The sequence below is a fragment of the Arachis hypogaea genome, chromosome 10, assembly GCF_003086295.3.
Source record: "Arachis hypogaea cultivar Tifrunner chromosome 10, arahy.Tifrunner.gnm2.J5K5, whole genome shotgun sequence".
Lineage (NCBI taxonomy): Eukaryota > Viridiplantae > Streptophyta > Magnoliopsida > Fabales > Fabaceae > Arachis > Arachis hypogaea.
The window spans coordinates 63,652,089-63,674,437 of NC_092045.1; the positions used below are offsets into that span (position 1 = coordinate 63,652,089).

Here is a 22,349-nt window from a genome sequence, read left to right on the forward strand (position 1 = left end):
GCACAAAGAAGCAACTTTTTTCAAACTCCTAATATCCAAATACTTCTATTAACAAAATAGGATTAATTCTATAAAAAAAAAGTAAGAACAATTTTAAACTAAACAAATAAATCCCTTCAAAGTTCATTTAAATTATAATTACTTACCTTAAGAAAAAGAGCATTACACGCATACTTTAGGTTTTTAAGTGCTCATTAACTCATCATTATTTAAGTGCACAATTTACTTGGCTTATTTTTCTATCTATTTTATAGAATAACTTTCACCAAATTATTCTAATTTGTATTCACATAATAAACACCCAATTGATTTTTCTTTAAGAAAATACAATAAAATTTAATATATGCAATAATCAATTTTATATACTTCTTCTTAATAAATAAAATTTTTTATTATGTGAAATTCAGCCAAAAGAACATATATTATTTAAAACGTTAGATTGTTTATCATTATTGTTATTCTATTACTTTAATAATTTGTCTAAATTATTATTCAATATCTTCAAGTTATTCATAAACATAAAAAGAAAAAAAGTGTATGCAACTAATAGCTAATTAATTCTTTTATTCATTGTTTTAACATTCCAAACTCTAGGAACTTATTATTGATGCAGACATTTTTTCAAAAATATCCAACAATTTATTTTCTATGAAACAATGTAACTAATTATAAAATCTTACAATAAAAAACAACAATATTACTCTTTCAAGAGCTCTAATGTATACTAAACCCAATATAAATTAATTCATCACAAAAGTCATTGTCTCATTTTCGTTGAGAGTTTTAAAGCTTTGGCTATTGTTATTGACGAGTTAGTTATGCTTTAGTACATACATGAAAAAAATCAATCATAAAAAACAACACTTTCTAAGTATTTTTTTGACATGCGCTTGCTAAGCAGCTATGTACAATAAGGGAGTTAAACCTCAAAATGGTTCTTGAGATTGACGTCGTGTACTAAAATCGTCTCTGTGAGATTCCAATTGCAACAATTATGTCCCTGAGATTGAGAAAGGTGCACCATATTAGTCCATAACCCATTTTCCCTTAACGACGTGATGACGTGGCATGATGACATGGACGATAAGTGTCACGTGTCACTCTATGATTTGGCCACGTGTGATGATATGATGATGTGATGACTAGTGACACGTGGCATGCTGATGTGGATAGTTGTGCCTCGTGTCACAATGTTATTTGGCCACGTGTCGCAACAGTATTCGTCCACGTGTCATCCATTATGTCATCGTTGTAGATGCACCAAATTAGTCCATCACTTTGCATTAAGTGACTTAATTTAGTCCCTAAAATTGAATGTTGATGAGCGGATAATTTATACGCTTTTTGGCATTGTTTTTAGGTAGTTTTTAGTATATTTTAGTTACTTTTTATTATATTTTTATTAGTTTTTATGCAAAAATAACAATTCTGGACTTTACTATGAGTTTGTGTGTTTTTCTGTAATTTCAGGTATTTTCTGGCTGAAACTGAGGGACCTGAGCAAAAATCTGATTCAGAGGCTGAGAAAGGACTGCAGATGCTGTTGGATTCTGACCTCCCTAAACTCAAACGAGTTTTTCTGGAGCTATAGAAGTCCAATTGATGCATTCTCAATTGGGCTGGAAAGCTAACATCTTTGGCTTTGCAGAAATATATAATAGCCCATACTTTGTTTGAGTTTTGATGGCCCAAACCGGCGTTAAATGCCAGCTAGAGACCCTTTTCTGGCGTAAAACGCCGGAACTGGCACCAGAACTAGAGTTAAACGCCCAAACTGGCATCTAAGCTGGCGTTTAACTCCAAAAAAGGCCTATGCACATGTAAAGCTCAATGCTCAGCCCAAGCACACACCAAGTGACTAGCTGCACTTAGTTACTTATTTTCTATAATCCTTAGTAACTAGTTTAGTATAAATAACACTTTTTACTATTTCATTTGAATCATCTTATGCCATTTTTCACATTTGGTAGGCTGGCCATTCGGCCATGCCTAGACCTTTTTCTCTTAAGTATTTTTCAACGGTGGGGTTTCTACACCTCAAAGATTAAGGTGCGGAGCTCTGCTGTTCTTCATGAATTAGCAAGTACTATTGTTTCTCTTTCAATTCACCCTTACTTCTTCTCCAAGATATACTCTCGTACTTAATTTAGTTAAGTCAGAATGAAGGGATGACCCGTGACAATCACCCACTATCTTGTTACTCGCTAAGCCAAGATCTGCGTGCCTGACAACCACAAGCGGTCTACATGATGTTCAACGTAGTCAATGGACGACAGCTGGAGTATATTCTCTTGGGTCTCTGATCCACGGATTTGACTTACCTCTCCTTTCAACAGAGCATTCGAATCTGTAAGATTAGAACCTTCGTGGTAGAGTCTAGAACTAATTGGTAGCATTCCCGAGATCCGGAAAGTCTAAACCTTGTCTTTGGTAAATCGAGTAGGATCTAGGACGGGATGACTGTGACGAGCTTCAAACTCACGAATGTTAGGTGCTGTGACAGTGTGCAAAAGGATAGAGAGATCCTATTATGACACAAGTGAGAACCGACAGATGATTAGCCGTACAGTAGCTGTGCATGGTATTTTTCATCCGAGACGAGAGATTCAATAGTTAATTAGCCGTACAAAAACCGTACCTGGACCATTTTCACTAAGAGGACGGATGGTAGCCATTGACAACGGTGATCCACCAACATACAGCTTGCCATGGAAGGGAGAACGCATGATTGGATGAAGACAATAGGAAAGCAGAGGTTCAGAAGCAACAAAGCATCTCCAAACGCTTATCTGAAATTCCCACCATAAGTATCTTTATTTTAATTTACGTTTTATTTATCTTTCAATTATCAAAACTCATAACCAATTGAATCCGCATGACTAAGATCTACAGGATGACCATAGCTTGCTTCAAGCCGGCAATTTCCGTGGGATCGACCCTTACTCGCGTAAGGTTTTATTACTTGGACGATTCAGTGCACTTGCTGGTTAGTTATACCGGAGTTGTGAAAAGTGTGATCACAATTCCGTGCACCAAGTTTTTAGCTCCGTTACCGGGGATTGTTCGAGTTTGGACAACTGACGGTTCATCTTATTGCTTAGATTAGGTAACCTTCTTTCTTCTTTCAACCTTTATTTTCTTTTCAAAAAGTTTTAAAAAATAATAATAATAAAATAAAATAATACGAAAAAAATTTAATAAAATCATAAAAAAAAATTTGTGTTTCTTGTTTGAGTCTTGTGTCAAATTTTAGGTTTGGTGTCAACTGCATGTTTTTTATTTTTCTTAGATTTTCGAAAATTCATGCATTGTGTTCCTCATTGATCTTCAAGTTTTTCTTGATGATTTTCCTTGTTTGATCTTTAATTTTTTTTTGTTTTGTGTCTTTTCTTGTTTTTCTGATGCATTTTCGAATTGTTAGTGTCCCTAGTACAAAAGTTCTTAAGTTTGGTGTCTTGCATGTCTTTCTTTTCTTAAAAATTTTCAAAAATATGTTCTTGATGTTCATCATGATCTTCAAAGTGTTCTTGGTGTTCATCTTGATATTCAAGGTGTTCTAGCATGCATTATTTGTTTTGATCTTAAATTTTTATGTTTTGTTTCATTTTGTTGTTTTTCTCTCTCCTCATTAAAAATTCAAAAGTAAAAAAATATCTTTTCCTTATTCTTCTCATAATTTTCGAAATTTTGAGTTGACTTGGTCAAAAATTTTTAAAATTTAATTGTTTCTTATTAGTCAAGTCAAAATTTCAATTTAAAAACTTTATCTTTTTAAATCTTTTTCAAAATCAAATCTTTTTAATTTTTTTATGATTTTCGAATTTCATTCTTAAAATTTTTCAAAATCTTTTTCTTAATTTTATTTCATATTTTCGAAATTTCTTGCTAACAATTAATGTTTTGATTCAAAAATTTTAAGTTTGTTACTTTCTTGTTAAGAATGGTTTAATCTTTAAATTCTAGAATCATATCTTTTAGTTTCTTGTTAGTCAAGTCATCAACTTTAATTTTAAAAATCAAATATTTTTAATTTCTTTTTCAAAATAAATTTCAATCATATCTTTTTAAAATTTTAATTTCAAAATCTTTTTCTAACTTCTTATCTTTTCAAAATTTATTTTCAAATTTTTTCAAGTAACTACTTGACTTGTTTGTTTTAATTTTAAAAAGTTTACTATTTCTTATCTTTTTCAAAACCACCTAACTACTTTTCCACTTCTAGTTTTCGAAAATTACTAACCACTTTTTCAAAAATCTTTTTAATTAACTAATTGTTTTAGTTTTTAATTCTCTTGTATTTTTTTTCAAATTTTTGAAACTAACTTAATTAATTAAATAAAAATATAAATATTCTTCTTTTCCCTCTTCTTAAAATTCGAATACTCTCTCTCATCTTTTTCTTTTTATTTTATTTATTTACTAACATTTCTCTTCTACTCATCTAATAATTCGAACCCTCTCCCTCTCTCTGTGTTCGAATTTTTCTTATTCTCTCTCTACCTCATTCTTCTATTCTTCTTTTCCTCTAACACATAAAAGAATCTCTATACTGTGACATAGAGGATTTCACTACTCTCTTTGTTCTCTTCTTTTTCATATGAGCAGGAACAGGGATAAAGATATTCTTGTTGAAGCAGATCCTGAACTTGAAAGGACTCTGAAGAGGAAGCTAAGAGAAGCTAAATCACAACACTCTAGAGAGGATCTTACAGCAAATTTTGAAAAAGAGGCAGACATGGCAGCCGAACCTGAGTACAATGGTAGAGATGCAAGGTAGATGCTTGGTGACTTTACTGCACCAACTTCCAACTTCTATGGAAGAAGCATCTCAATACCTATAATTGGGGCAAACAACTTTGAGCTTAAGCCTCAATTAGTTTCTCTAATGCAGTAGAATTGCAAGTTTCATGGAATTCCCTTTGAAGATCCTCATCAGTTCTTAGTTGAATTCTTGCAAATCTGTGACACTGTTAAGACCAATGGGGTTGATCCCGAGGTCTACAGACTTATGCTTTTCCCTTTTGCTGTAAGTGACAGAGCTTGGATATAGTTGGACTCACAACCTAGAGAAAGCCTGAACTCTTGGGAAAAGGTAGTCAATGCTTTCTTGGCCAAATTTTTTCCACCTCAAAAGATGAGAAAGCTTAGAGTGGAAGTCCAAACCTTCAAATAGAAGGAAGGTGAATCCCTCTATGAAGCTTGGGAAAGATACAAGAAATTGATCAGAAGGTGTCCTTCTGATATGCTTTCAGAATGGTGCATCTTAGGTATATTCTATGATGGTTTGTCTGAATTGTCCAAGATGTCATTGGATCACTCTGTTGGTAGATCTCTTCATCTGAAGAAAACCCCTGCAGAAGCCCAGGAAATCATTAAGATCATTGCAAATAACCAGTTCATGTACACTTCTGAAAGAAATTCTATGAATAATGGGATGACTCAAAAGAAAAGAGTTCTTGAGATTGATACTATGAATGCCATATTGGCTCAGAACAAAATATTGACTCAGAAAGTCAATATGATTTCCTAGAATCTGACTGGATTGTAAGCTGCATTTGGTAGTACTAAATAAGCCTCCTTTGAAGGAGAAGCTTATGACCCTGAAAATCCTGCAATGGAAGAGGTGAATTACATAGGAGAATCCTATGGTAACAGCTATAATCCTTCATGAAGAAATCATCCAAATTTCTCATGGAAGGATCAACAGAAGCCTCAACAAGGCTTCAATAATAAGAATGGTGGGAGAAATAGGTTTGGCAATAGCAAGCCTTTTCCATCATCTTTTCAGCAACAGACAGAGAATTCTAAGAAGAGCCTCTCTGACTTAGCAACCATAGTCTCTGATCTATCTAAGACCACTCTCTGTTTCATAATTGAAACAAGGTCCACCAACAGAAGTTTTGAGGCACAAGTGGGTCAGCTGAGTAAAAGAGTTACTGAAATCCCTCAAAGTACTCTCCCAAGCAATACAGAAGAGAATCCAAAGAGAGAGTGCAAGGCCATCAATATATCCTAAGTGGCCGAACCTATAGAGGAGGAAGAGCCAGTGATTTCTAAGGAAGACCTCGATGGACATCCACTAACCACTAAGGAGTTCCCTAATGAGGAACCAAAGGAATATGAGGCTCATACAGAAACCATAGAGATTTCACTGAACTTACTGTTGCTATTCATGAGCTCTGATGAGTATTCTTCCTATGAAGAGGATGAAGATATTGTTGAAGAGCAAGTTGCTCGGTATCTAGGAGCAATCATGAAGTTGAATGCCAAGTTATTTGGTAATGAGACTTGGGAGGATGAACCTCCATTACTCAACAAGGAATTGAATGCCTTGGTTCAGCAGAAATTACCTCAGAAGAAACCGGATCCCAGAAGGTTCTTAATACCTTGAACCATAGGCACTATGACCTTTAAGAAGGCTCTGTGTGACCTGGGGTCAGGTATAAACCTCATTGGTGCACGAAATTGTGATCATCAATAATGGCGCCAAAAAACTTGGTAGCACTCTCAAATGTGAATCACACTTAGTCACAACTCTGCACAACTAACCAGCAAGTGCACTGGGTCGTCCAAGTAATACCTTACGTGAGTAAAGGTTGATCCCACAGAGATTGTTGGTATGAAGCAAGCTATGGTCATCTTGTAAATCCCAGTCAGGCGGATTCAACTGTATTAAGAAATTATAGTAAACGAAAATAAATAAAATAGGATAGAGTTACTCATGTAATTCAATGGTGGGGATTTTAGATAAGTGTATGGAGGTGTTGTGTTCCTTCCGAATCTCTGCTTTCCTAGTGCTTTTATCCAATCTTTGTCACTCCTTTCTATGGCAAGCTGTATGTAGGGCATCACCGTTGTCAATGGCTGCATCTCATCCTCTCAGTGAAAAAGGCCCAAATGCTCTGTCACGGCACGGCTAATCATCTGTCGGTTCTCGATCATGTTGGAATAGAATCCATTGATTCTTTTGCGTTTGTCATCACGCCTACAATCGCGAATTTGAAGCTCGTCACAGTCATTCAATCCCAGAATCCTACTCGGAATACCACAGACAAGGTTTAGACTTTCCAGATTCTCATGAATGCCGCCATCAATTCTAGCTTATACCACGAAGACTCTGATCTCACAGAATGGAAGTCTCGGTTGTCAGGCGAGAGGCAACCATGCATCGTGTATCAAGAATCTAAGAGATACGCATCCTAGCTCTCGCTTGTAGAACGGAAGTGGTTGTCAGGCACGCGTTCATAAGGATAGATGATGATGAGTGTCACGGATCATCACATCCATCAGGTTGAAGTACGAATGGTATCTTAGAACATGAATAAATTGAATTGAATAGAAAATAGTAGTAATTGCATTAAAACTTGAGGTACAGCAGAGCTCCACACCCTTAATCTATGGTGTGTAGAAACTCCACCGTTGAAAATACATAAGTGATGAAGGTCCAGGCATGGCCGAATGGCCAGCCCCCAATGTCTAAGATCGCATAAACTGATCAAAGATATCTAATACAATAGTAAGCTATCCTATTTATACTAGACTAGCTATTAGGGTTTATAGAAGTAAGTAATTGATACATAAATCCACTTCTGGGGCCCACTTGGTGTGTGTTTGGGCTGAGCTTGATCTTTACACGAGATGAGGCTTCTTTTGGAGTTGAACGCCATGTTGTAACGTGTTTTTGGCGTTCAACTCTGGTTCATGACGTGTTTTTGGCGTTTGACTCCAGAATGCAGCATGGAACTGGCGTTGAGCGCTAGTTTACGTCGTAAAATCTCGAATAAAGTATGGACTAATATATTGCTGGAAAGCTCTGAATGTCTACTTCCCAACGCTGTTGAGAGCGCGCCATTTGAAGTTTTGTAGCTCCAGAAAATCCATTTCAAGTGCAGGGAGGTCAGATTCCAACAACAACAGCAGTCTTTTGTCAGCCTTCTATCAGAGTTTTGCTCAGGTCCCTCAATTTCAGCCAGAAAATACTTGAAATTACAGAAAAACACACAAACTCATAGTAAAGTCCAGAAATGTGAATTTAGCATAAAAACTAATGAGAAACATCACTAAAAGTAACTAGATCATACTAAAAACTACCTAAAAACAATGCCAAAAAGCGTATAAATTATCCGCTCATCACTCATGCCATTCTCTATAATGGAAAACCAATGATCTTTGAGATACAAGCAGCAAGAATCTCACTAGAGATGGCAGGAAATTCAATAAAATAGGCTTATAGACTTGTAGATGATGTCTTAGTGAAGGTTGAAGGCCTTTACATCCCTGCCGACTTCATAATCCTAGATACTGGGAAGGATGAGGATGAATCCATCATCCTTGGAAGACCCTTCCTAGCCACAACAAGGGCTGTGATTGATGTAGACAGAGGAGAGTTAGTCCTTCAATTGAAGGAGGACTACCTTGTGTTTAAGGCTCAAGGATCTTCTTCTGAAAACATGGAGAAGAAGCATGAAAAGCTTCATCCAATTCTCTCCATACAGAGTCAAGAAGAGCCCCCACATTCAAACTCTAAGTTTGGTGTTGGGAGGCCACAACCATGCTCTGAGTATCTGTGAAGCTCTGTAAGAGCTTACTGTCAAGCTATTGACAATAAAGAAGCACTTATTGGGAGGCAATCCAATCTTATTTATCTATGTTAATTACTTTTTCATTTCATTTTCCACAGTTAGTTTATGTTCTCTTTAGGTTAATGATCATGAGTTGTCACAAAATAGCTGTAGAATTAAAGCGGAATCAAAAACAGCATCAAAAATAGCACACCCTAGAGGACAGGCTTACTGGCATTTAAACGCCAGTAAGGATAACAAAATAGGCGTTTAACACCCATTCTAGTAGCATTCTGGGCGTTAAATGCCAGAATCGACAGACAGACTAGTGTTTAGCGCCAGAAAAGGGTGTCTGGCTGGCATTAAACGCCAGAAAGGGGCATCATTTTGGTGTTTAACGCCAGGAAAGGCATCAGAGCTGGTGTTAAATGCCAGAAACGGCACACAGAGGGTGTTTTAATGCCAAAAAGGTGCAGGGACCAGAATTTCTTGACACCTCAGGATCTGTGAACCCCACACGATCCCCACCAACCCCAACTCTTTTTCTCTCATTTTCACACCTTTCCATAACACTCTTTCCCAAAATAACCTCCACCAATCACCTCCATTTCTCCTTCAAAACCATCATACAACCCACCTACCCCTACCCATTCAAATTCAAACCATCTCCCTCCCAAACCTAACCCCTATTACAAGGATTCCCTCTCCACTCCACTCCTACATATGCCCCTAATCACTCCTTCATTTTCACACATCATAACCACCTAAAACCCCCTTGGCCAAACCATTCACACACCTCCATCTCCTCCATCTCTTCTTCCTCCAATCCTTTCTTTGTTCTTTTGCTTGAGGACGAGCAAACCTTTTAAGTTTGGTGTGGAAAAAAGCTCTGCTTTTTGTTTTTCTATAACCATTAATGGCACCTAAGGCCAGAAAAACCTCTAGGAAGAGGAAAGGAAAGGGAAGGCAGTTGCTTCCAACGCTGAATCATGGGAGATAGAGAGATTCATCTCAAAATCCAATCACTAGAAAGAGGATGGAGCAAACAAGAGAGCCCACTCATGGACCTCAACAAGAGCATGGGGAAGTCCCTCATCAAGAAATTCTTGAGATGCTTCAAGGGATGTATTTCCCTCCACACAACTATTGGTAGCAACTCAACACCTCTTTAAGAGAATTGAATTCCAACATGGAGCAACTAAAAGTGGAGCACCAAGAGCACTCCATCATCCTCCATGAAATCAGAGAGGACCAAAAGGCTGTGAGAGAAGAGCAACAAAGGCAAGGAAGAGACATAGAGGACCTCAAGAACTCCATTGGTTCTTCAAGAGGAAGAAGAAGCCACCATCACTAAGGTGGACCCGTTCTTTAATCTCTTTGTTTATTTTCTTTTTTGTTTTCGGTTTTTATGCTTTATGTTTTGACTATGTTTGTGTCTTTATTACACGATCATTAGTGTTTAGTGTCTATGTCTTAAAGCTATGAATATTCCATTAATCTTTCATCTTTCTTAAATGAAAAATATTTTCTGAAAAAGAAAAAGAAGTACATGAATTTAGAATTCTATCTTGAAAATAGTTTAATTATTTTGTGGTGGCAATACTTTTTGTTCTCTGAATGAATGCTTGAACAGTGCATATTTTTGATAGTGAAGTTCATGAATGTTAAAATTGTTGGTTCTTGAAAGAATAATGAAAAAAGAGAAATGTTATTGATAATCTGAAAAATCATAAAATTGATTCTTGAAGCAAGAAAAAACAGTGAAAAACACAAAGCTTGCGAAAAATGGCAAAAAATAAAGAAAAAGAAAGAAAGAAAAAGAAAAAGCAAGCAGAAAAATTCAATAGCTCTTTAAACCAAAAGGCAAGAGCAAAAAGCCAGTAACCCTTTAAACTAAAAGGCAAGGGTAAAGAGGATCCAAGGCTTTGAGCATTAGTGGATAGGAGGGCCCAAAGGAATAAAATTCTGGCCTAAGCGGCTAAATCAAGTTGTCCCTAACCATGTGCTTGTGTCATGAAGGTCCAAGTGAAAAGCTTGAGACTGAGGGGTAAAAGTCATGATCCAAAGCAAAAAGAGTGTGCTTAATAACTCTGAGCACCTCTAACTGGGGACTTTAGCAAAGCTGAGTCACAATCTGAAAAGGTTCACCCAGTTATATGTCCGTGGTATTTATGTATCCGGTGGTAATACTGGAAAACAAAATGCTAAGGGTCACGGCCAAGACTCATAAAGTAGCTGTGTTCAAGAATCAACATACTAAACTTGGAGAATCAATAACACTATCTGAATTTTGAGTGCCTATGGATGCCAATCATTCTGAACTTCAAAGGATAAAGTGAGATGCCAAAACTGTTCAGAAGCAAAAAGCTACTAGTCCCGCTCATCAAATTGAAACTAAGCTTCATTGATATTTTAAAATTTATTGTATTTTCTTTTCTTTTTATCCTATTTTGTTTTTAGTTTCTTGGGGACAAGCAACAATTTAAGTTTGGTGTTGTGATGAGCGGATAATTTATACGCTTTTTGGCATTGTTTTTAGGTAGTTTTTAGTATGTTTTAGTTACTTTTTATTATATTTTTGTTAGTTTTTATTAAAAAATCACAATTCTAGACTTTACTATGAGTTTTTGTGTTTTTATGTAATTTTAGGTATTTTCTGGCTGAAACTGAGGGACCTAAGCAAAAATCTGATTCAGAGGCTGAGAACGGACTGCAGATGCTGTTAAATTCTGACCTCCCTGCAGTCAAACGCGTTTTTCTGGATCTACAGAAATCCAATTGGCGAGTTCTCAACTGAGCTAAAAAGCTAATATCTTAGGATTTCCAGCAATATATAATAGTCCATACTTTGCCCGAGATTTGATGGCCTAAACTGGCATTAAATGCCAGCTAGAGACCCTTTTCTGGCATAAAACGCTGGAACTGGCACCAGAACTGGAGTTAAACGCCCAAACTGGCATCTAAGCTGACGTTTAACTCCAAAAAAGGCCTATGCATGTGTAAAGCTCAATACTCAGCCCAAGCACACACCAAGTGGGCTCCAGAAGTCGATTTCTGCACTAGCTGCACTTAGTTACTTATTTTTTGTAATCCTTAGTAACTTGTTTAGTATAAATAGCACTTTTTACTATTGTATTCAAATCATCTTATGCCATTTTTCACATTTGAGAGTCTGTCCATTCAGCCATGCCTAGACCTTTTTCTCTTATGTATTTTCCAACGGTGGAGTTTCTACACCTCATAAATTAAGGTATGGAGCTCTGCTGTTCTTCATGAATTAATGCAAGTACTATTGTTTCTCTTTCAATTCACGCTTACTTCTTCTCCAGATATACTCTCGTACTTAATTCAGTTAAGTCAGAATGAAGGGGTGACCCGTGACAATCACCCACTATCTTCGTTACTCGCTTAGCCAAGATCTGCGTGCCTGACAATCACAGGTGGTCTACATGATGTTCAACGTAGTCATTGGACGACAGCCGAAGTATAGTGTCTTGGGTATCTGATCCACAGATTTGACTTGCCTCTCCTGACAACAGAGCATTCAAATCTGTGAAATTAGAACCTTCGTGGTAGAAGCTAAAACCAATTGGCAGCGTTCCCGAGATCCGGAAAGTCTAAACAACCTTGTCTGTGGTATTTTGAGTAAGATCTAGGACGGGATGACTATAACGAGCTTCAAACTCACGATTGTTGGGCGTAGTGATAGTGTGCAAAAGGATAGAGAGATCCTATTCCGACACAAGTGAGAACCGACAGATGATTAGCCATGCGGTAGCTGTGCTTGGTATTTTTCATCCGAGAGGAGACATCCGACTGTTGATTAGCCATACAAAAACTGTACCTAGACCATTTTCACTGAGAGGATGGATGGTAGCCATTGACAACAGTGATCCACCAACATACAGCTCGCCATGGAAGGGAGCACGCATGATTGGATGAAGACAATAGGAAAGCAGAGGTTCAGAAGCAACAAAGCATCTCCAAATGCTTATCTGAAATTCCCATCAATGAATTACATAAGTATCTTTATTTTAATTTGCGTTTTATTTATCTTTCAATTATCAAAACTCATAACCAATTGAATCCGCCTGACTAAGATCTACAGGATGACCATAGCTTGCTTCAAGCCGGCAATCTCCGTGGGATCGACCCTTACTCGCGTAAGGTTTTATTACTTGGACGACCCAGTATACTTGCTGGTTAGTTGTACCGGAGTTGTGAAAAGTGTGATCACAATTCCGTGCACCAAGTTTTTGCCTCCGTTGCCGGGGATTGTTCAAGTTTGGACAACTGACGGTTCATCTTGTTGCTTAGATTAGGTAACCTTCTTTCTTCTTTCAACCTTTATTTTCTTTTCAAAATGTTTAAAAAATAATAAAATAAAATAATATGAAAAAATTTAATAAAATCATAAAACAAGAAAATTTGTGTTTCTTGTTTGAGTCTTATGTCAAATTTTAAGTTTGGTGTCAACTGCATGCTTTTTATTTTTCTTAGATTTTCAAAAATTCATGCATTGTGTTCCTCATTGATCTTCAAGTTTTTCTTGATGATTTTCCTTGTTTGATCTTTAATTTTTCTTGTTTTGTGTCTTTTCTTGTTTTTCTGGTGCATCTTCGAATTGTTAGTGTCCCTAGTACAAAAGTTCTTAAGTTTGGTGTCTTGCATGTCTTTCTTTTCTTAAAAATTTTCAAAAATATGTTCTTGGTGTTCATCTTGATATTCAAGGTGTTCTAGCATGCATTATTTGTTTTGATCTTAATTTTTTATGTTTTGTTTCATTTTGTTGTTTTTCTCTCTCCTCATTAAAAATTCAAAAGTAAAAAAAAATATCTTTTCCTTATTCTTCTCATAATTTTTGAAATTTTGATTTGACTTGGTCAAAAATTTTTAAAATTTAGTTGTTTCTTGTTAGTCAAGTCAAAATTTCAATTTAAAAACTTTTATCTTTTCAAATCCTTTTCAAAATTAATTCTTTTTCATTTTTTTTATTATTTTTGAATTTCATTCTTAAAATTTTTCAAAATCTTTTTCTTAATTTTATTTCATATTTTCAAAAATCCTTGCTAACAATTAATGTTTTGATTCAAAATTTCAAGTTTGTTACTTTCTTGTTAAGAAAGGTTCAATCTTTAAATTCTAGAATCATATCTTTTAGTTTCTTGTTAGTCAAGTCATCAATTTTAATTTTCAAAATCAAATATTTTTAATTTCTTTTTCAATTCTTTTTCAAAATAAATTTCAATCATGTCTTTTTAAAATTTTAATTTCAAAATCATTTTCTAACTTCTTATCTTTTCAAAATTTATTTTCAAATCTTTTTCAAGTAACTACTTGACTTGTTTGTTTTAATTTTAAAAAGTTTACTATTTCTTATCTTTTTCAAAACCACCTAACTACTTTTCCACTTCTAATTTTCGAAAATCACTAACCACTTTTTCAAAAATCTTTTTAATTAACTAATTGTTTTAGTTTTTAATTTTCTTGTATTTTTTTCAAATTTTCGAAACTAACTTAATTAATTAAATAAAAATAAAAATATTTTTCTTTTCCCTCTTCTTAAAATTCGAATACTCTCTCTCATCTCTTTCTATTTATTTTATTTATTTACTAACATTTCTCTTCTACTCATCTAATAGTTCGAACCATCTTCCTCTCTCTGTGTTTGAATTCTTCTTTTTCTCTCTCTACCTCAGTCTTCTATTCTTCTTTTCATCTGACACATAAAAGAATCTCTATACTGTGACATAGAGGATTCCACTACTCTCTTTGTTCTCTTCTTTTTCATATGAGCAGTAACAGGGATAAAGACATTCTTATTGAAGCTGATCCTGAACCTAAAAGGACTTTGAAGAGGAAGTTAAGAGAAGCTAAAGCACAACACTCCAGAGAGGACCTTATAGCAAATTTCGAAAAAGAGGCAAACATGGCAGCCAAACCTGAGAACAATGGTGGAAATGCAAGGAAGATGCTTGGTGACTTTACTGCTCCAGCTTCCAACTTCTATGGAAGAAGCATCTCAATTCCTGCAATTGGAGCAAACAACTTTGAGCTTAAGCCTCAATTAGTTTCTCTAATGCAGCAGAATTGCAAGTTTCATGGACTTCCCTTGGAAGATCCTCATCAGTTCTTAGCTGAATTCTTGCAAATCTATGACACTGTTAAGACCAATGGGGTTGATCCCGAGGTCTACAGACTTATGCTTTTCCCCTTTGCTGTAAGAGACAGAGCTAGGATATGGTTAGACTCACAACCTAGAGAAAGTCTGAACTCTTGGGAAAAGTTGGCCAAATTTTTTCCACCTCAAAAGATGAGCAAGCTTAGAGTGAAAGTCCAAACCATCAGATAGAAGGAAGGTGAATCCCTCTATGAAGCTTGGGAAAGATACAAACAATTGATCAGAAGGTGTCCTTCTGACATGCTTTCAGAATGGTGCATCTTAAGTATATTCTATGACGGTCTGTCTGAATTGTCCAAGATGTCATTGGACCACTCTGTTGGTGGATCTCTTCATCTGAAAAAAACCCCTGCAGAAGCCCAGGAACTCATTGAGATGGTTGCAAATAACCAGTTCATGTATACTTCTGAAAGAAATTCTATGAATAATGGGATGACTCAGAAGAAAAGAGTTCTTGAGATTGATACTGTGAATACCATATTGGCTCAGAACAAAATATTGACTTAGCAAGTCGATATGATTTCTCAGAATCTGACTGGATTGCAAGCTGCATCCGACAGTACTAAAGAAGCCTCCTCTAAAGGAGAAGCTTATGACCCTGAAAATTCTGCAATGGAAGAGGTGAATTACATGGGAGAGAATCTTATGGAAACACCTATAATCCTTCATGGAAAAATCATCCAAATTTCTCATAGAAGGATCAAAAGAATCTTCAATAAGGCTTCAATAATAAGAATGGTGGGAGAAATAGATTTGGCAATAGCAAGTCTTTTCCATCATCTTATCAGTAACAGATAGAGAATTCTAAGCAGAGACTCTCTGACTTAGCAACCATAGTCTCTGATCTATCGAAGACCACTCTCAGTTCCATGACTGAAACAAGGTCCTCCATCAGAAATTTGGAGGCACAAGTGGGTCAGCTGAGTAAAAGAGTTACTAGAAACCCTCATAGTACTCTCCCAAGCAATATAGAAGAGAATCCAAAGAGAGAGTGCAAGGCCATCAATATATCCAAAGTGGCCGAACCTATAGTGGAGGAAGAGGCAGTGATTTCCAGTGAGGAAGACCTCGATAGACGTCCACTGACCACTAAGGAGTTCCCTAATGAGGAACTAAATGAATCTAAGGCTCATACAGAGACCATAGAGATTCCACTGAACTTACTGCTGCCATTCATGAGCTCTGATGAGTATTCTTCCTCTAAAGAGGATGAAAATATTGTTGAAGAGCAAGTTGTTCGGTATCTAGGAGCAATCATGAAGATGAATGCCAAGTTATTTGGTAATGAGACTTGGGAGGATGAACTTCAATTTCTCAACAAGGAATTGAATGCCTTGGTTCAGCAAAAATTACTTCAGAAGAAACCGGATCCCGGAAGGTTCTTAATACCTTGTACCATAGGCACCATGACCTTTGAGAAAGCTCTGTGTGACCTGGGGTCAGGTATAAACCTCATGCCATTCTCTGTAATGGAGAAACCAAGGATCTTTGTACAAGCTGCAAGAATCTCACTAGAGATGGTAGACAAATCAATGAAACAGGTTTATGGACTTGTAGAGGATGTCTTAGTGAAGGTTGAATGCCTTTACATCCCTGCTGACTTCATAATCCTAGACATTGGGAAGGATGAGGATGAGTCCATCATCCTTGGAAGACCCTTCCTAGCCACAGCAAGGGCTGTGATTGATGTGGACAGAGGAGAGTTAGTCCTTCAATTGAAGGAGGACTACCTTGTGTTTAAGGCTCAAGGATCTTCATCCAATTCTCTCCATACAGAGTCAAGCAGAGCCCCCACATTCAAACTCCAAGTTTGGTGTTGGGAGGCCACAACTATGTTCTGAGTATCTGTGAAGCTCTGTAAGAGCTTACTGTCAAGCTATTAACATTAAAGAAGCGCTTATTGGGAGGCAACCCAATCTTATTTATCTATGTTAATTACTTTTTCATTTCATTTTCCACTGTTAGTTTATGTTTTCTTTAGGTTGATGATCATGAGGTGTCACAAAAATAGCTGCAGAATTAAAGTGGAATAAAAAATAGCATTAAAAAAAGCACACCCTGGAGGACAGGCTTACTGGCTTTTAAACGCCAGTAAAGATAGTAGAATGGGCGTTTAACGCCCAGTCTGGCAGCATTCTGGGCGTTAAACGCCAGAATTGGCAGACAGACTGGCATTTAAAGCTAGAAAAGGGTGTCTGGCCGGCGTTAAACGCTAGAAAGGGGCATCATCCTGGTGTTTAACTCCAGGAAAGGTAGAAGAGTTGGCGTTAAACGCCAAAAATGGCACACAGAGGGTGTTTAAATGCCAAAAAGGTACAGGGACCAGAATTCCTTGACACCTCAGGATCTGTGAACCCCACAGGATCCCCACCTACCCTAACTCTTTTTTCTCTCATTTTCACACCTTTCTATAACACTCTTCCCCAAAATAACCTCCACCGATCACCTCCATTTCTCTTCCAAAACCATCATACAACCCACCTACCCCCACCCATTCAAATTCGAACCATCTCTCTCCCAAACCCAACCCCTATTACAAGGATTCCCTCTCCACTCCACTCCTACATATGCCCCTAATCACTCCTTCATTTTCAAACATCATAACCACCTAAAACCCCCTTGGCCGAACCATTCACACACCTCCGTCTCCTCCATCTCTTATTCCTCTAATCCTTTCTTTCTTCTTTTGCTCGAGGACGAGCAAACCTTTTAGATTTGGTATGGAAAAAAGCTCTGCTTTTTGTTTTTCCATAACCATTAATGGCACCAAAGGCCAGAAAAACCTGTAGGAAGAGGAAAGGGAAAGTAGTTACTTCTAACTTCGAGTCATGGGAAATGGAGAGATTCATCTGAAAAGCCCATCACTAGAAAGAAGATGGAGCAAACAAGAGAGCCCACTCATGGACCTCAACAAGATCATGAGGAAATCCCTCATTAAGAAATCCCTGAGATGCTTCAAGGGATGCATTTTCCTCCACACAACTATTGGGAGCAACTCAACACCTCTTTAGGAGAATTGAGTTCCAACATGGAGAAACTAAGAGTAGAGCACCAAGAGCACTCCATCATCCTCCATGAAATCAGAGAGGACCAAAAGGCCATGACAGAGGAGCAACAAAGGTGGTGGATGAAATTGTGATCCTCAATATTGGTCTATTTGTATTTGTATGAAATCAAAAATACCCCAAAGAGATCATGGTATGATGAACTGGGATCTTAATAATCCTTGGTAATGGCACCAACAGCTTAGTGTTGTTGTTGGACCAAAAGAGTTACAGGCACTGTTAGAGAAGCTCACAACTCCGTTCAACTTAACCAGCAAGTGTACTGGGTCATCCAAGTAATACCTTACATGAGTAAGGGTCGATCCCACAGAGATTGTTGGTATGAAGCAAGCTATCGTCACCTTATAAATCTCAGTCAGGCATACTAAATGGTTTATGATGCGTTCGAAAATTAATAATAAACAGAAAATAAAATAGGATAGAAATACTTATGTAAATTAATGGTAGGGATTTCAGATAGGCGTGTGGAGATGCTAAAATCCTCTCGAATCTCTATTTTCTTATTACATTCATCCAATCCTTCCTACTCCTTTCCATGGCAAGTTGTATGTAGGGCATCACCGTCATCAATGGCTACTTTTCATCCTCTCAGGAAAATGGTCCTATGCGCTGTCACTGCACGGCTAATCGTCTGGAGGCATCACCCTTGACAATGGCTACATCACATCCTCTCAGTGAAAATGGTCTAAATGCTCTGTCATAGCACGGCTAATCATCTGTCGATTCTCAATCAGGTTGGAATAGAATCCATTGATTCTTTTGCGTCTGTCACTAACGCCCAGCCTTCAGGAGTTTGAAGCTCATCACAGTCATTCAATACCGGAATCTTACTCGGAATACCACAGACAAGGTTAGACTTTCCAGATTCCCGGAATCCTACTCGGAATACCACAGACAATGTTAGACTTTCCAGATTTCCATGAATGCTGCCATCTATCTAGCTTATACCACGAAGATTCTGTTGGGGAATCTAAGAGATATGCGCCCGGCCTAAGGTAGAACGGGAGTGGTTGTCAGTCACGCGCGTTCATAGGTGAGAATGATGATGAGTGTCACAGATCATCACATTCATCAAGTTGAAGTGCAACGTATATCTTGGAATAAGAATAAAAGAGAATTGAATAGAAAATAATAGTAATTGTATTGAAACTTGACGTACAGCAAAGCTCCACACCCTTAATCTATGGTATGTAGAAATTCCACCGTTGAAAATACATAAGTGAAAGGTTCAGGCATGGCCAAATGGCCAGCCCCCTTGGTCTAAAAACAAATCATCCCAAGATGATCCTAAGATCTAAAGTGATCAAAAGATGTCTAATACAATAGTAAATTAACCTATTTATACTAGACTAGCTACTAGGGTTTACATGAGTAAGTAATTAATGCATAAATCCACTTCCGGGGCCCACTTGGTGTATGTTTGGGCTGAGCTTGATCTATCCACGAGATGAGACTTTTATTGGAGTTGAACGCCAAGTTATAACGTGTTTTGGGCGTTCAACTCCGGGTCCTGACGTGTTTCTGGCGTTTAACTCCAGACAGCAGCATGTACTTGGCGTTGAGCGCCACTTTACATCGTCAATTCCCGAATAAAGTATGGACTATTATATATTTCTGGAAGGCTCTGGATGTATACTTTCCAACGCCGTTGAGAACGCGCCATTTGGAGTTCTGTAGCTCCAGAAAATTTATTTTGAGTGCAGGGAGGTCAGATTCCAACAGCATCAGCAGTCCTTTGTCAGCCTCCTATCAGAGTTTTACGCAAGTCCCTCAATTTCAGCCAGAAATTACCTGAAATCACAGAAAAACACACAAACTCATAGTAAAATCTAGAAATGTGAATTTAACATAAAAACTAAAGAAAACATCCCTAAAAGTAGCTTGAACTTACTAAAAACTACCTAAAAACAATGCCAAAAAGCGTATAAATTATCCGCTCATCAAAAGGCAAGGAAGAGACATAGAGGAGCTCAAGAACTCCATTGGTTCTTCAAGAGGAAGAAGAAGCCACCAAAACTAAGGTGGACCCGTTCTTTAATCTCCTTGTTTATTTTCTTTTCTATTTTCGGTTTTTATGTTTTATGTTTTAACTATGTTTGTGTCTTCATTACATGATCATTAGTGTTTAGTGTCTATGTCTTAAAGCTATGAATGTTACATGAATCTTTCACCTTTCTTAAATGAAAGATGTTTTCTGAAAAAGAAAAAGAAGTACATGAATTTAGAATTCTATCTTGAAAATAGTTTAATTATTTTGATGTGTTGACAATACTTTTTGTTCTCTGAATGAATGCTTGAACAGTGCATAGTAAAGTTTATGAATGTTAAAATCATTGGCTCTTGAAAGAATAATAAAAAAAGAGAAATGTTATTGATAATCTGAAAAATCATAAAATTGATTCTTGAAGCAAGAAAAAACAGTGAAAAACACAAAGCTTGCGAAAAAAATGGCAAAAAATAAAGAAAAAGAAAGAAAAAGAAAAAGCAAGCAGAAAAAGCCAATAGCTCTTTAAACTAAAAGGCAAGAGCAAAAAGCCAGTAACCCTTTAAACTAAAAGGCAAGGGTAAAGAGGATCCAAGACTTTGAGCATCAGTGAATAGGAGGGCCCAAAGGAATAAAATTCTGGCCTAAGTGGCTAAATCAAGATGTCCCTAACCATATTCTTGTGTCATATAGGTCCAAGTGAAAAGCTTGAGACTGAGTGGTAAAAGTCGTGATCCAAAGCAAAAAGAGTGTGCTTAAGAACTCTGGGCACCTCTAGCTGGGGACTCTAGCAAAGCTGAGTCACAATCTGAAAAGGTTCACGCAGTTATGTGTCCGTGGCATTTATGTATCCGGTGGTAATACTGGAAAACAAAATGCTAAGGGTCACGACCAAGACTCATAAAGTAGCTGTGTTCAAGAATCAACATACTAACTTGGAGAATCAATAACACTATCTGAATTCTGAGTACCAATAGATGCCAATCATTTTGAACTTCAAAGGATAAAGTGAGATGCCAAAACTGTTCAGAAGCAAAAAGCTACTAGTCTCGCTCATCTAATTGAAACTAAGCTTCATTGATATTTTAAAATTTATTGTATTTTCTCTTCTTTTTATCCTATTTTGTTTTTAGTTGCTTAGGGACAAGCAAAAATTTAAGTTTGGTGTTGTGATGAGCGGATAATTTATACGCTTTTTGACATTATTTTTAGGTAGTTTTTAGTATGTTTTAGTTACCTTTTATTATATTTTTATTAGTTTTTATGCAAAAATCAAAATTCTGGACTTTACTATGAGTTTGTGTGTTTTTCTGTAATTTCAAATATTTTCTGGCTAAAATGAGGGACCTGAGCAAAAATCTGATTCAGAGGTTGAGAAAGGACTACAGATGTTGTTGGATTCTGACCTCCCTGCTGTCAAACGCATTTTTTTGGAGATACAGAAGTCCAATTGGCACGTTCTCAATTTTGCTGGAAAGCTAATATCTTGGGCTTTCCAGAAATATATAATAGTCCATACTTTTCTCGAGATTTGATGGCCCAAATTGGCGTTAAACGCCAGCCGGAGACCCTTTTCTGGCATAAAACACCAGAACTGGCACCAGAACTGGAGTTAAACGCCCAAACTGGCATCTAAGCTGGCATTTAACTCCAAAAAAGGCCTATGCACGTGTAAAGCTCAATTCTCAGCCCAGGTACACACCAAGTAGGCCCCGGAAGTGGATTTCTGCACTAGCTGCACTTAGTTACTTATTTTCTGTAATCCTTAGTAACTAGTTTAGTATAAATAGCACTTTTTACTATTGTATTCGAATCATCTTATGCCATTTTTCACATTTGGGAGGCTGGACAATCGGCCATGCCTAGACCTTTTTCTCTTATGTATTTTCCAATGGTGGAGTTTCTACACCTCATAAATTAAGGTGCAGAGCTCTGCTGTTCTTCATGAATTAATGCAAGTACTATTATTTCTCTTTCAATTCATGCTTACTTCTTCTCCAGATATACTCTCGTACTTAATTCAGTTAAGTTAGAATGAAGGGGTGACCCGTGACAATCACCCACAATCTTCGTTACTCGCTTAGCCAAGATCCGCGTGCCTGACAACCACAAGCGGTCTATATGATGTTCAACGTAGTCATTGGACGACAGCTGGAGTATAGTCTCTTGGGTCTCTGATCCACGGATTTGACTTGCCTCTCCTGATAACGGAGCATTCGAATCCGTGAGATTAGAACCTTCGTGGTAGAGGCTAGAACCAATTGGCAGCATTCCCGAGATCCGGAAAGTCTAAACCTTGTCTGTGGTATTCCGAGTAGGATCTGGGATGAGATGACTGTGACGAGCTTCAAACTCACGAATGTTGGGCGCAGTAACAGTGTGCAGAAGGATAGAGAAATCCTATTCCGACATAAGTGAAAATTGACAAATGATTAGCCATGCGGTAGCTGTGTGAAGAGAGGACTTTTGTGTGGTCTAGAATTAGAATAAATTCCCGTTGCAAGTATAGCTTCTAAACCAACAAAAGTCCTTTCTTGCAAACGTTTTGGTTGTCACAA

General features: G+C 37.1%; 1 non-coding gene across 1 annotated transcript; it reads right to left on the reverse strand.

Annotated features, from left to right (window-relative positions):
* Nucleotides 1-5,140: 5,140 nt before the first annotated feature.
* On the reverse strand, nucleotides 5,141-5,248 carry LOC112719086 (small nucleolar RNA R71). Its single transcript, XR_003161403.1, has one exon. It is a non-coding gene; the product is annotated as a small nucleolar RNA R71 (small nucleolar RNA).
* Nucleotides 5,249-22,349: the final 17,101 nt, after the last annotated feature.